The following is a 13,226-nucleotide window of genomic DNA, read 5'->3' as shown; positions in this document are numbered from 1 at the left end:
GGGCCAGCAGGGCACAGTCCGGCACGGTGCCAGGCCACCAGGGTAATTATGTTCCCGCCGAGAGCGCCATAATTACAGTTAATGGGTTCAGCAGTAACAAGTGTTTCTGCTGTGGTCTGGCTGCAGAAAAACAGAAATCAGCTTCCTGCTAAGGCGGCACCCTGGCCCCCAGGCCCCATGATGGGTTGTCCGGGAAGGACAGGCTGACACCCTGGGGGGTTGGGGGGGGGGGTTCAGACAGCTGGGCTAACGGCAGCACCAAATAGCCAGGGTGCACCTACTGTGCATAAGCCTGGATCCATCTGGGGATCTTGGGGACCCCCCCTGCACAGATTGGGTCCCATGCTGTCACAGCGTGCTGAGGCTGCACATGGGTGCTGGTCCTCTCCACCCCTCAGGCACCACTCTGCTGGCGTCCCGACCCCTCTGTCCCTCCACTGCTGCGGTAATAGCTCTGTGGAGAGCTCACGCGTGGATAGGACGCGCGTGTGTGTGTGTCATGGGGACAGGGCTGTGGTCAGTGACACAGAATGGCTCAGCAGACCGGCCTGCAGGGAGACAAAGCCCCACATCCCCCAACAGGCACGGCAGGTTGCTCCGGGCAGGCGACAGTGGGATGGTGTGAGGGAGTGCATCCCACCCCACCCCTCCTCCCTGACCCAGGTAGACCCTGGGTCTTGCAGGTGCACGCCCCACCCCCACCTGGCAGGGAGGCAGCATACACGAGCCTGGGGCCCCCAATGTGCGTGTGCAGCCACCCGTGCAGGTGTGGGGACTGTCTGCCTCTTTGGAACCGGGAACCCCCTCTCTCTGTCCCAGCACCCCAAGCTCTCCCAGGCTGGGCTGCCTCCCCAACCTGGGAATCCTGCTTCTCCAGCCTGCTTGCCTGACTTCTCCCAGGCTTGCACCAGTGCTCACTCAAGATCCCCCTGGAGACCCCCCTGTAGGAACATCCAAACCAGGGAAGGTGTCCTCAATGAGGTGATGAATGTGCATGGTGGCCCTGCACCTGTCCCAGAACAAACCCACCGGCTACCCCCAAGCCCCTAATCAGCACTGCCACAGCCACTCCCACCAAGCTGTGGTGTGGCCCCCGTTCTGGACCCTGGGGCACAGGGCCAGGTAGGGAATGAAGGGGTAGGTACAGGCATCTCCTGGCCTGGGGGATTCTTGGAGGGGACCTGATCTAGACCCCGGAGCTGGTATCAGGCAAAGCGGAGGACATCTACCGTCAACAGTGGGCAGGAGGCAGACTATTCAGTCCAGGAGCTGGGAAGGGCCCTCACTCCCCAGGAGGAGACACAAACCAGGCCCCCAGGAACTTGAAAAGACAGCTCTCCTGGGGGCCCCTGAGCTGGGGTCCTACCTCCCCTGTTCTTCCCAAACTGCTGGCAAGCCATGCCCGCCCACCCGCTTCAGGTTCCTCCTGACGGTGCTGCTCCTGTGGGCCTTGGCCCGCCTGCCCCACCCATGAGGCATGTCCTGGGGCTCAAGACCCCTCGGGCAGGAGTCTGGGTACCCATCCTGGAGGGCATGAACACAGGTTCATCCAAGAAGTGGGACACTATCGGCGTGTGTGTGTGTGCACGCGTGCGTGTGTGGCTGGGATAACCACGCTGGTCAGCATGGCTCCAGCACCTGGAAAGTTCTCCATCCATCACTGAGATCGCTCGCCCTTGTGGGGCTACTATGCTAGTGATACAGCCTCTATAGCCTCTGCCTCTCTTCCCCACAACCCCAAACACACACCTGGGAGGGAAGAGATCCTAGGGTCCTGCACCGGGGCCCCGAGACTTTGCCTCGGTCCGTGTAAAGCAAGGTGCACAGGAGCGTGTGTGGTCCTCACAGGCAGCACAGGTCCTGTGGACAGCCAGGAGGCTCCCCCGAGACAGGGGTCACAGGGATGAATCAGCCCCCTGCAACAGCAAGGCCACCTTCCTCCCCAATCACACCTTAGTGGGTAGCTGAGGACAGGCAGTGCCACCCAGCTACCCATCCAGAGCCCAGTGACTTCTGGAGACTTAATTACACAGATGGGTTTTCTGGATTTTAATTAAAAATCCTTTAGGTTTGGAACCAACTTCTGCAAATTAGAGTCAATTTCCACCATGGGTCCGAGGAAGCCAAGCTGATGCGCAAGCAGGAGGAGGCAGCCACTCCTGCATAGGGAGGGGCCCACAGTGCTGCCCGGGGCCTGGCCACAGAGGCTCCGGGGGCTTGAGTCCAAAGCTGAATGAGATGGTCTTGCCCACAGGATCCCAGAGCCAGCAAGGCTCTGTCTGGCCAGCAGTGAGCCCTCTGACCTACACTCTTTGAGCGCCCTGGTCCCAGGGCCTCCCTCAGGGCTGGAGACCCCACCAGCAGCGGGGGCAGAGGTCCCGTCTGTCGGGAGACCCCTCAGGCGCCATGCCCACGCTGTGAGCCCCACACTCCGCACTCAGAGCCCTTCCAGTATATTCTGCCCAGCCTGGCCTGACGCCAGCCTTTCATACCTCCCCGCTCCCCTTCAGGCCTTTGCTGAACCAAGGCTGCGCCACCTCCCCACTTCTGGCAGCCACGCCACGGCTGGCCCCCCACCCCTGGCGGGTGTGGAGGAGGGGCCCAGTCCTGTCCTGAGGCTCTCGGTGCCAACTTCCTGACCTCTCCGACCATGGCTCCAGTGCACCCCACACAGACACCCCAATGCGAGGCCGCAGTGGCGAGGAGGTGGTGGCCGCTGTCCGTGGTGCTGAAGCGGCCCTGCCGGGGCTTGCTCAGGGCTGGGCCACTTGCTGGACAGCCCGGGGGATGCTGCTCGCCTGAGGGACTGAGGCTTTGCTGGGAACCGCTCCATCAATCCAGCCTTCCTCATTCTCAGACTCCCAGCTGGTTAAGAAAAGCACACCAAGAGAGTCTTCGAAGATGGCACTAGCCTGTGAGCCCCATCTCCTCCTGTCCCGGGCGTGGGCACTGGGTGGGAATGTCCCAGAAGCGGGGGTGACCCCAGCGGGGGTGACCCCAACAGGGCTGGAAGCCAGAAGGGGCTCATGGCCACTCAGCCCCCCACTTTCACTGCCATCAGGGACCCTGATAGTCCGTGACACTGCCCCTCCCCAGTGACCATGGTTTCTAGGGTCCCGGAAGCAGGTGGAGTTCCCCGCAGACGCCTGCACGGCACGGGGCAGTGTGGTCCAAAGGGTGGTCCTGGACCCCCGAGCCAAAGCCTCATTGTTAACATGCAGCTCCCCATGGCCACCCAGCTGGCTCAAGGCCCCAGACCCAGGGGGTGGGCCGTTTCTCCCCGTGCCCAGCTCTGAGCCAGAGGACGAGAGCCTGACGCCAGCAATACCACTGCTTGCCCCTCCTCTTTTCTGAGCCTCGGCTTCCCCCCACCCCCATACGATGGGAGTGTGGCAGCTATATTTCAGGGGCTGAGGGAAGCACCCAGATTCCTTACCTTCTGTGGGAGCATCCAGCAGGCTCCATGTCCCCCCTACCCTCCCTCATCCTGAGAATGCCACTTCAGCTCCCCTGGCCGGCCCCACACACGAGGAGGGAGGGGATGTGGTGTTTTCACCAGAGGGACAGGGACAGGGGGCTGGACACCCCTCACTGAGACACACACACCAACGGGGAACCCAGCAGCTGGAGGGGCCCCTCTGCAGGGCATGTGGGGACCAGGCCCTGATCCCACAGGCTGGGCTCCCTGAGGGGCTGTCAGGAGATCACGCGGATAGATCTGCAAAGCTCTGTCTCCGGAAGATGAGAAAGCCCCGTGCAGCCCAGCCCCGCCCACCGCCCTCCAGAGCAATCTGCTCAGCCAGCTAAGCTCCATTAGACCAAATCCACGACAGCTTGGCGTGAGTGTCCTCGTGTCTGGGGGGAGGGGGGGCAGCGGGGCAGGAGCAGCAGGAAGCAGGGGGCCCAGGGTGGGGTGGGCCAGAGCCCCCTCCTCACCATGGCCTCAGCCAGGTCAGGTCCCCCGTCTGCCTGTCTGGGACCCACAGCAGCCGCCCCCGCAGCCGAGAGGCAGCCTTGGGCCGTTGTGATCCCCCCCGTACACGGGGAGTGCTCAGCCCAGACCCGCACGCGAGGCCCTCAGACACCAGCCTCGGACCCCAATGGGCCTTCAGTCTTCCTGGGTAGTGTGGACAAGTGGCCTGCACGGGCACATGGGGCGTAGGGGTCAGCTCAGCCAGTCCAGGGGCTCCACAGGTGCACACGCCTGCCGCAGACACACAGCGGCCGATGGAGGTCCCACATGCTGGGCCAAGGGCCCCACTCCGGTTGGACCACTGACGGGGCAGGCCCTTCCCAGCCCTGGGGGAGGTGGTGTGGGGCCTTCCGTGCCGCTGTGCACACAGGGCCTGCCGCCCCCGCCCCCCAGCCTTCATTCTCCTGAGCATTCAAGCTTGCTCTTCCATTTTGCTCCAGGAGAAAAGCGTATGTTTATTCATGGGGGAGAAAGCCCATCCTACAAGGGAAAACAATTCTGGGCCACTGAGAGCAGACGTCTACTGTACCCCACACGGCTGAGTGGGTGGCTGCAGACAGAACAGCTGTGGGGCCGGAAGAAACACCCCACGCAGGCCCGAGCCAGCCGCAGACCAGACCCTGGGGCCCCGTGGGCAGCACGGGAGACCCCAAGAACCAGCCCACGTCTCAGTCACGGCGTGGCCTTCCCCGAGTCCAGCCCCTCCCGGGCGCTCCACCCACACACCCACTGAGAGCCGGGCAGTTCCTGGGAACCAGTGAGGCTGCGGGCCCGGCGAGCCAGGAAGCACCACGCGGGGCCCCTGAACATCAGACCGTGTCCACGGACAGGGTGCGAGGCTGCAGCGGGGCCGCCGGCACTGGCGCAGAAACACATCCTGGGCAGACGGAGAGCCACCATTCATGAAAACAGCCACCACGTGGAGGCTCGCTCCTCTAGGACGTGGCTTGACACACGTGTACGAGAAGACACGGGAAAGTTCCGGCAGAAACCCTCACGGGGAGGGAGTGAGACAGGGTCCAGGCCGGGGCCGGGCTGATGGGGCTGGCAGGAGTCGAGAGGCCACTTTTGCTGCCCCCTACCCCCGCCCCCGTGCCCTCTCGGTCCCCCAGTTCAGTCTGTGTGATTACGCATCTTGCGTGTTCTTACCGGAGATACACGCATGACGGGGCTTCCCCGACGCTTCCCTGCAGCCCCCATTCCTCTGCACCACACGCGGACACCATATCCAGCCCTCCAGGCGGGGCGGGAAAGACGGACAAGGGCTGAGCTTGGCGTCAGGGCCCTCTGGAGACGGCCAGTTCCACATGGAGCGTAGATGGCTGCTGGCAGCACCACGGACCCCATGTGGGCGCAGCTCCCACCCAGGCGCACCCCAGTTCCTCAGACCATCAGGTCCCCACATGGCTCGGCACACCCCGGAGAGAGGAGGGCCCTCTGACAGACATGCACGGGCTCACGGCTGCCCACGGGAGGAAACAACCCAAACGTCCACTAACACACACGCGGATAAACAAGGGGTGGCCCATCTGTACAGTGACACATCCCTCTGGCAGAGAAGAGGAGCGGAACCTCCGCACCTGCTACCACGTGGGTGAATGGCACGGGTGGGGCGCTCGGGGACAGAAGCCAACGGAAGAGGACGAGGGTTGTGGGACCTGGTTCCAGGACCTGTGTTGCCTGTGTCCACAACAGGCAAATGTGGACAGACCATGGACTAGCGGCTGCCAGGGGCTGGGGGAGGGGGGCAGAGAGTGAGAGCTAGTGGGGACAGGTTCCCTGTGGGGTGATGGAATGTTCTGGAACTAGGAAGAGCGGGAGGTTGCACCGCACCGTTAACACACTGAACTCCCCAGGACGTGTGCGTTTCACCTCAGTGACTGAAACACACAGGGTTCTGGGGATTCTTTTTGACCACTCCATCTTGCTGGAGCCTCCAACCTGTCCTTGCTGTCCCTCAAATCCAGGCGGAGACTCAGGACCGGCACCTGGGCGGGCATGGAGGGACCCCCCCCCCCCCGGCTCCTCCGCCACGTGTCCTCCCTCCCTGCAGGGCGCAGCAACCCCCCAGCTCTGCGCAGATGGGCTCCCCAGCACTCCAGGGTCCCCCTGGTGGCTTCCCATCGTGGGTCCAGCTGCCCGTGGGGATGGCATTGAACGACGCCTCCCAGAGCTCACAGCGGACCAGGGTAGCCGGGCCCCTGGGACCCTTCAAAGGCAGAGCAGGAGCTCCTCCAAGTAGGGTACTAAGGCAAAGCCACTTGCCATCCGCCCTGGGCTGTTGTAGCCCAGGGACACCCTTGACTCTCAAAAACCTGGCCTGGCCACCCCTGGTCCCGGCAGGGTCCAGGGCTCCAGCCCCACACCGCAGGGCCTCAGCAGGTCCACACCTGTGCACCTGCTAATGAAGCCCAAAGCCTGTGGGGACTCAGGCCTGGCGGGAGCCGCAGGCAGGGGTCTGCTCCCTGGTCTCAGGGGTTTTGGCAGGGCCCCTGCCCTTGGGGGACCCTGGTCTCCTGGGACCGACTCCTTCTCTGAAGCCCTGAAGGCCCCCTTGCTCAGCCAGCAGGTGTGGAGCGGAGACCTTTGGGGGCCCCGCCTGCACCCTATGGTGTGAACCACCCTGTGGTGGTCATCCATGTTCCTGCCGCCAGCATCCACCTTGTCATCAGTGGGTCCCCCGAAGTCTTATCGCTTCTGCCCCAGCCTGGGGGGTCAGGCACCACCTGAAGGGAGAGCACGCCCCCACCCAAACCCCGGGCAGATGTACCTTCCCTGGTTCCCGGTGATGATTATTCCATAAACACTCCTGCTTAATTAACTAGCGATGAATCAACGGATTAAGGCTTCAGCCGCCGTGACGGGGCCCAGCCCAGGGTGGGATGTTCAACTGCAGATTAGGGGGCCTCGGGGTGGTGGCACTGAACAGGAATGCGGGTGTGCCCGGGCTGGGCTCCCACACGCTGGGCCCCCAGGGAACATCTCGGTCATCTCAGCAGTGCTCGGGCTCAGCCGCTCAGACCTCTGCTGCACAGGCCCAGCACCCCTCACCAGGACTGACGGTGAGTGATGAAGCCGGTGTGGCCGAGACCCGTGGAGGACGGGGTGGGGGGGGGGGGGGGGGGGGGGGCCTGATGCTCTGGACAAAGCAGCTACCCGGCACCTGCCACCATGCCAGGGCGCCTCGTCTAACAGCTGTGGGAACGGACGATGCCCCCGGGGCTCCTGGAGCAGGGCCTCTGTGCCACCAACCCTGATGCCCACAGGGGCACAGACCCCGTGCTGCAGTCTCACGTGGGGGCCTCTCTGAGGAGGGAGAAGCAGCCACTCCAGATCTCACCATGAAGGAAGTTTGTCTCCTGCCTGAGGTTGTTGCCATGACAACAGGCTGCTGAAAAGGTAAGGAGGGGGCTCTGGGAAGGGCCCCCCCCCAGCTCACTCCCTCCAACAGCCCCCGGTCTCCAGCCTCCCCACCCACCCCTTAGGCCACCACCGCAGAATTTTAAGTGAGGGAAGGGGGTGGGGTCCCGAAGATCCTGTCAGCTTCTGGGAAGAAGGGGACGATGAGGGGAGGGCCTAGGGGCTCAGGCCAGGTGCGCCTGCAGGCAGACTATTTCGAAGTCAGAGACACAGTGGCCTTCTCAGCCTGTCCCCACCACACACGTCCACGCTGCACAGGAAGGGCCCTGGTTCCCTGTGGCCAACTCCCATTCACGCAACCCGTGGGGACACAGGACCCCTGCCCCAGCCAGCCACACGGGCCCTGGGGAACCACAGGTCTGCCGGCCCATCAAGAACTCCCTGGACGTGGCTCACCCAGCACCTTGGCGACAGGATCTGCCACAGCCACTGTGGGGGGCAGCGGTACCCGCCCCCCGAATCTGACATGGGCCCTGACAGCCTCTGTGCCCGCCTGTCCCTTGGCCTCTCCCAAATGGTTCCTCTGCTCCGAGCCCCAGCCCCCTGCTGCTTCCCCTCTGGCCAGACTCAGGCTGCAAGGAGCCCTCCTCCCCACTCTGTCCCCGTCCTCATCCGCTCGCCCCGTCCCTAGGCCGGTGTGACTCATGCTCACTGAGCTTCAGCTGGGGTGGGGAGCCAGGAGAGCTGGCCAAACATGGAGCTGTTTGCTCTGGGCCTGCGGCTCAGGGTCACGTGGGGGGAGTTCAGGGGGGCCGGGCCGTTCCCGGGAGATCGCCTCCCCTGGGAAGACAAGAGGCTGTAGGCCCCCTCCCCATCGGAGCCGGCCACCCACCCCGGCCACCCACCCCGTGATAGGAGCTCATCACCCCACCCATGCACACCTCCGGCCACTGGAACATTCTTTCTCTGTTCTGAGAGCTTCTCCCTGTACCGGTGGCCCTGGACACTTCCGGAGCTGTGCTCTGGGACTCCCCAGGAAGCCAGCTCTGACCCAGCAATGAACCCCCTTCCCTAACCCCTGGGCACGCCTGCCCCCGCGAAGCCCAGGGCATCCAGGGCTGAGGCCCACGTCCTGCCCAGCAGAGCCCAGTGCCTGGTTCTGTTCTGAGCAGTTCGTGGCACAGACGCCCCTGCTGCCAGCCTAATTTCTGAGCTCATCTGGGCACCGTGTTGTCCTCGCCCTAGCGGCATCCACACCCATCTGCCGCCGAAGCAGCCCCCTGGACCCCGGCCGAGTAGGGCCCAGGGCAGCCAGACCCTGGCAAGAGACCTAGTCTGTGCCCGTGGCGTGCCTGTGCACTGAGCACTGGAGACCAGCGTCTGGGCATGCGTGTGTCCGCTCAGGTGCGTGTACTACCCATTCCTGTGTGCCGTGCATGCCCCACACACGTGCATCGGAGCAGAAGATGTGCGGGCAGAAGATCGGAGCAGAAGATGTGCTAACACGATCGGACACGTACAGCCGAGCTCACCTTGCCAGGAGGGGGGTTGGAGGTTGGCTTTTCTCCGGAAGAAAGAGCGCCCCCACCCCAGACAAAGCGAAACGCTCATTTACACAAACATCCTGGAGCCCGAGCACATGCCCACAGCTCCCTCTAACTGTGCACGATTTTAAAGACCATGCTAATTAGGAAGCGCGCTAATGTCTCTGCTTAGCTCTTAATAAGGAGCTTGATTTCGGATTTTTTCAAGGCATAATTGAGTGGAAAAGCACCCCGTCTCCACTTCCAATTATCATCCCGCAGGAAGCCTGACTGTGCTGGCCACGGACCCTCATGGAGACCCTGCCAGCCACTTGGTGGCGGCATGTGAGAGTGAGTTGGAGGCCCACAGCCCCCCTCCCAGGCCATTTTCCCGTCTGAAAGGGGAGCTAGCCCCCAGCTCCGTTCCTTTCCTGTATCTCAAGCTCTCCTGATGGATCTCCACGTCACAGCTCTGGCTCGGTTCCTGCTGGAGCAGCTGAGGGCTTGAACACTCCTAGGACCCGGCCATCCCTTCGGGCTGGCTTTGTCCTGGATGCAGAAGGCGGGTGGACTGGCCTTGCCACGTGAAGCCTCCTTCCCAGCGAGGCTCCTCTGCGCAGGCTGGGGCCCCCTGCAGGGGGCTGTGCATAACCACCCCCCCCCCCCGACCTTGGAAGGGAAAGGCGTGGGTGGGGGGGGCACAGAGCCAGGAGGGCCCCCGGGGAGGAGGACAGACCGCCCATGGGGACAGGGCTTCGGGGCCTGCTCTGGGCAGGAATTCTCCAGGCCAGAAATAACTGCCTCGGCACCAGTGCGCAGCTGCCCAAGGCCCGAATTAGCGACCCCGGGGGACTGGACGCTCCTTCCCTGGGAACTCGGCCTGGGGAACGCGCCTACCCCACCCCCAGCCGGCAGGCGGCCCCGAGACCACGGCCCCAGGGTGTGTAGGGGCTGAAGGCAGCTCCCTCCAGCAAGAGCCCGGGGCCACACCCCAGCAGTGACCGACCCGGAGGCCGGGAGCCCACGGGTGGGGCCTGGCTTCCCCAGCTCTGCCCCACGGAGGGCAGGGCCAACCCCTCACGGTCCCACGAACACCCGACACGTGCAGTGACCACGGCATCACATGCAGATATACATCTCTGCACACATGGGAGTCTGGCAAAGGGGCCCCCGCAGCAGGACTGTCCCCACGACCCTGCCCACGCCAGCCGGCCCCTCCCTGAAAATCCCAGCCTCCCCCCAGGCATTGCCTGGCAACTGGGCATTAAGAAGGAAGGGCAGGGGGCGCCTGGGGGGCTCAGTCTGTTGGGCATCTGACTCGATGTCGGCTGTGGTCACCATCTCATGGTTGGTGGGATTGAGCCCCGTGTCAGACTCTGCGCTGACTGCAAGGAACATGCTCGGGAGTCTCTTGTCTCCCGCTCTCTGTCCCTCTCCCGCTTGTGCACGCGCGCTCTCTCTCTCTCTCTCTCTCTCTCTCTCTCAAAATAAACAAACATTAAAAAAAAAGGAAAAGATGCTCCTCCATGACACCCCCCCCCACCAACAGCTGGGCAGCCAAGGCCTCCTTCGGGGGGGGTTGGAACAGGGGAAGGGCCCCCAGACCTCCCACCCGAGGTCAGGGACCAAGTCCAGCTCCCCCCCCCCCAACAGACACGACACACCCTCTCCAAGGGCCCACAGGGCACCTTCCCCAATGTGCTGGTAGCCAAGAGCCCCCAGGCACAGGACAGTTAGGAGGCCTGCAGGGCACGGGGGCTTTTAAGTCCCTGGCAGGTTTAGGAAGTAGCCCGCCAGCAGGAGGGCTGAAGTGGGGACAGCCGCGGGGGCCACCCACTCTCCTGAGCCGGTCGCCCACTCAGTGACTCATCCACCAGCACTACCAGGCGTCCCCGTCAAGCCGGGACCCCTCGCACGGCACCAGTCCCACTGGATGGGGCCTGCCTTCTCGTCAGGGGCCCCGGGGCTGCCCAGAGGAGGATGTTTGGGCAGAGCCCCAGGCTCGGGGGCTGGAGGCCCCAGGACTGGGAGCAGGATCTGGAACCAGGACCGTGGTCCTGAGAAACCCGCCAGGGCGCGGACTCCCATGGTGATCAAACACCCGCCGTGGGAATCGTCCCTGAGCGGGGCAGAGGCTCAGGCTGGCCACTGGCCAGAGCCCACGACAGAGACCCAGGCGGGCCCTCCGTTCTGACTCCTGGAGAGAACCCGGGGTTGGGGCTCCTGGGGTAGGAATCACGAGCATGTGCTCCCCACACAGACCTCTAGGGGCCCCTGTAGCCCCTGCTAGGGACACACCTGGTAGCAGAATGCCTTCCCAGCACCTGGCCCGGAGTTCAAATCATGCCTCTGGAAGCAGCCCGAGCTTGGTTCCTCCCCCAAGGGCACCAACAGTCCAGAACCCGCCCGTAGGGCAGCCAGAGGGACCCCCGAAAAGGCTCACCCTGGGCGGAGGGGCAGAAGTCCACGGACTCTGACGCCTTGTTTCACGGTGGAGCCCAGAACCCAGGGACAAGAAAGCTCCTGGTCAGACAATAAGGTCAAGGCCCAGTGGGGTCGCCCGTCTTAACCGGGCCACCTCTTCTAGAGCTTGGAGAGCCCCCTGCACCCAAGCAGACCTCCCAAATGTGCTGCTCAGCCAAGCATACGACTGCGGGCCCCAAGCCCTCAGGAAGGCCCAGGCAGCCACCCCTTACTCCTCACGGAGAGCCACTCCCCCAGCCCCTCAGCCCGGCACCAGACCCCAGAGGCCCTCTGGCCACGGAGGCTGGGGTGCTGGGCCTCGGGCCTCAGACCTGGCCCTCCTCCCACCACGTTATTAATAGCGGTGACATTTAAAAAGGATGGCCCAGAACCTCAGAATGCAGATTTCAAAGTGAAACCAGCTGAACTTGAGCTCAGCACCCGGTGCTGCCTCCATGCCTCCAGAGACCCCTGCCGACCCCTGCCCATCGCCTGGCCCTGACATTTCCACACTGCCGTCACCGCCGGCGTCCTCACAGAGCCCGTCCCAAGCCCAGGGCCGACGTCCCTTTGAGCTTGGAGGAATGGACAGAGCACAGCACGGTTCTGACCGCGGCTGAGGGTCACGGACATTCATCTCAAATAAGAAGTCACGTTCCAGCCTGGGCCGAGGGGAGGGCAGGACGCGCTCATTTGAATTGTCCTGGAGTCAAGGTGCAAAGTGTCCCCGGTGCCAGGCCATAGCCAGCTTCCTTGCTCAGCCACCAGCGATGGGCCATTCACTCCCACGCTAGACCTGCCCAGCCCCGTCCCCCGGCCTTCCTAGGGGCTGAACTGTGTCCCCTCCAAATTCCTATGTTGCAGCCCTAATCCCTAGGGCCTCAGAACGTGCCTGCATTTGGAGACAGGGCATTTTAAAGCGATGACTTATGTAAAATGGGGCCATGCGGGTGGGTCCTAATCCTACCCGACTGGTGTCTTTACAAGAGCGGCTCAGGATGGACACGAACACAGGGACAGCCACGAGAGGACACGGGGACGGGTCAGCCACTGCACGCCAAGAGAGCAGGCCTGCCACGCCCGGATCGCAGACAAACTTCTGCTGCTAGAGCCACACGATCAGTGGTCACTGGTAGTCATTACAGAAGTGCTGAGCACACAAACACAAGTCCCCAGGCGCTGTCACTTACCTGGGGGAACTTCCCTGTCCCCTTGGCCGGTCCTGGCTCACCCTGCAGCTGACCCCAATGCCCCGGCCCCACCAAGCTCCAGAAATCGTGGTGAAGAGACTTGGGGAGTGGCATTGGGGATCCTGATGCCCAGACAGACGGGACGGTTGGGACAGTTCAGTTTCTGAGCTCTTTGGCCCCGTCTGTCCCGAGGGGTGGGGGAGGGGCCCCAGCAGCAGCCAGGTTCTGCCACGATGGGTGTGGTACAAAGGGCTCCCGGGGACCAAGGAGGACCACCGGGGACCAAGCTCGTCACCACTTCCCACAAGAAGACCCAGCAGCCCAGGTCGTGCACGGAGAGGCAGGCTCCCTGAGCTGCCTGAGGGCACAGATGGCTGGCCCGCAGCTCCCTACAGACAGGACCCCCCCAGACCCAAGCCCCCCACCAGGCGGGCTGCACGCAGGGTTGGCCTCCGAAAAGCCACCAGGGTAGGCAGGTGGGGACAGGTGCCCCATCGCCCCGCGGGCCAGGACTGGGTGATTCTGAAATGTCAGTGGCCATCCTCGGCACAACACGGGAGGGACACGTTCCCACGGGTGATGCCAGCTCCCAGTCAGGCAGCAATGAGAGTTCCGTGCAGCGGCACACGGGACGCCAACAGCCAGGGCAGCGGCGGCACAAATATTTCAAACAGCACGGCGTTGATGCTTCAAGGGCTGAAATCCTTTAAGTCGAGA

General features: G+C 63.6%; 1 protein-coding gene and 1 long non-coding RNA gene across 2 annotated transcripts in view; both read right to left on the bottom strand.

The window, feature by feature from the left end:
* Positions 1-13,226, bottom strand: part of LOC128774695 (translation initiation factor IF-2-like) — a 35,212-nt gene that overhangs the window by 946 nt on the left and 21,040 nt on the right. The window lies entirely within an intron of this gene.
* LOC128774696 (uncharacterized) lies at positions 1,652-7,028 on the bottom strand. The gene is made up of 2 exons (XR_008419092.1): positions 3,437-7,028; positions 1,652-2,865 (listed from the first exon to the last, which is right to left on the bottom strand). It is a non-coding gene; the product is annotated as an uncharacterized LOC128774696 (long non-coding RNA).

This window comes from Panthera pardus, unplaced genomic scaffold (assembly GCF_024362965.1).
Source record: "Panthera pardus isolate Hobbes unplaced genomic scaffold, ASM2436296v1 HiC_scaffold_4, whole genome shotgun sequence".
NCBI classification, from domain to species: Eukaryota; Metazoa; Chordata; class Mammalia; order Carnivora; family Felidae; genus Panthera; species Panthera pardus.
The sequence above is the reverse complement of the archived record's forward strand: the minus strand, read 5'-3'. Positions and strand labels throughout refer to the sequence as shown.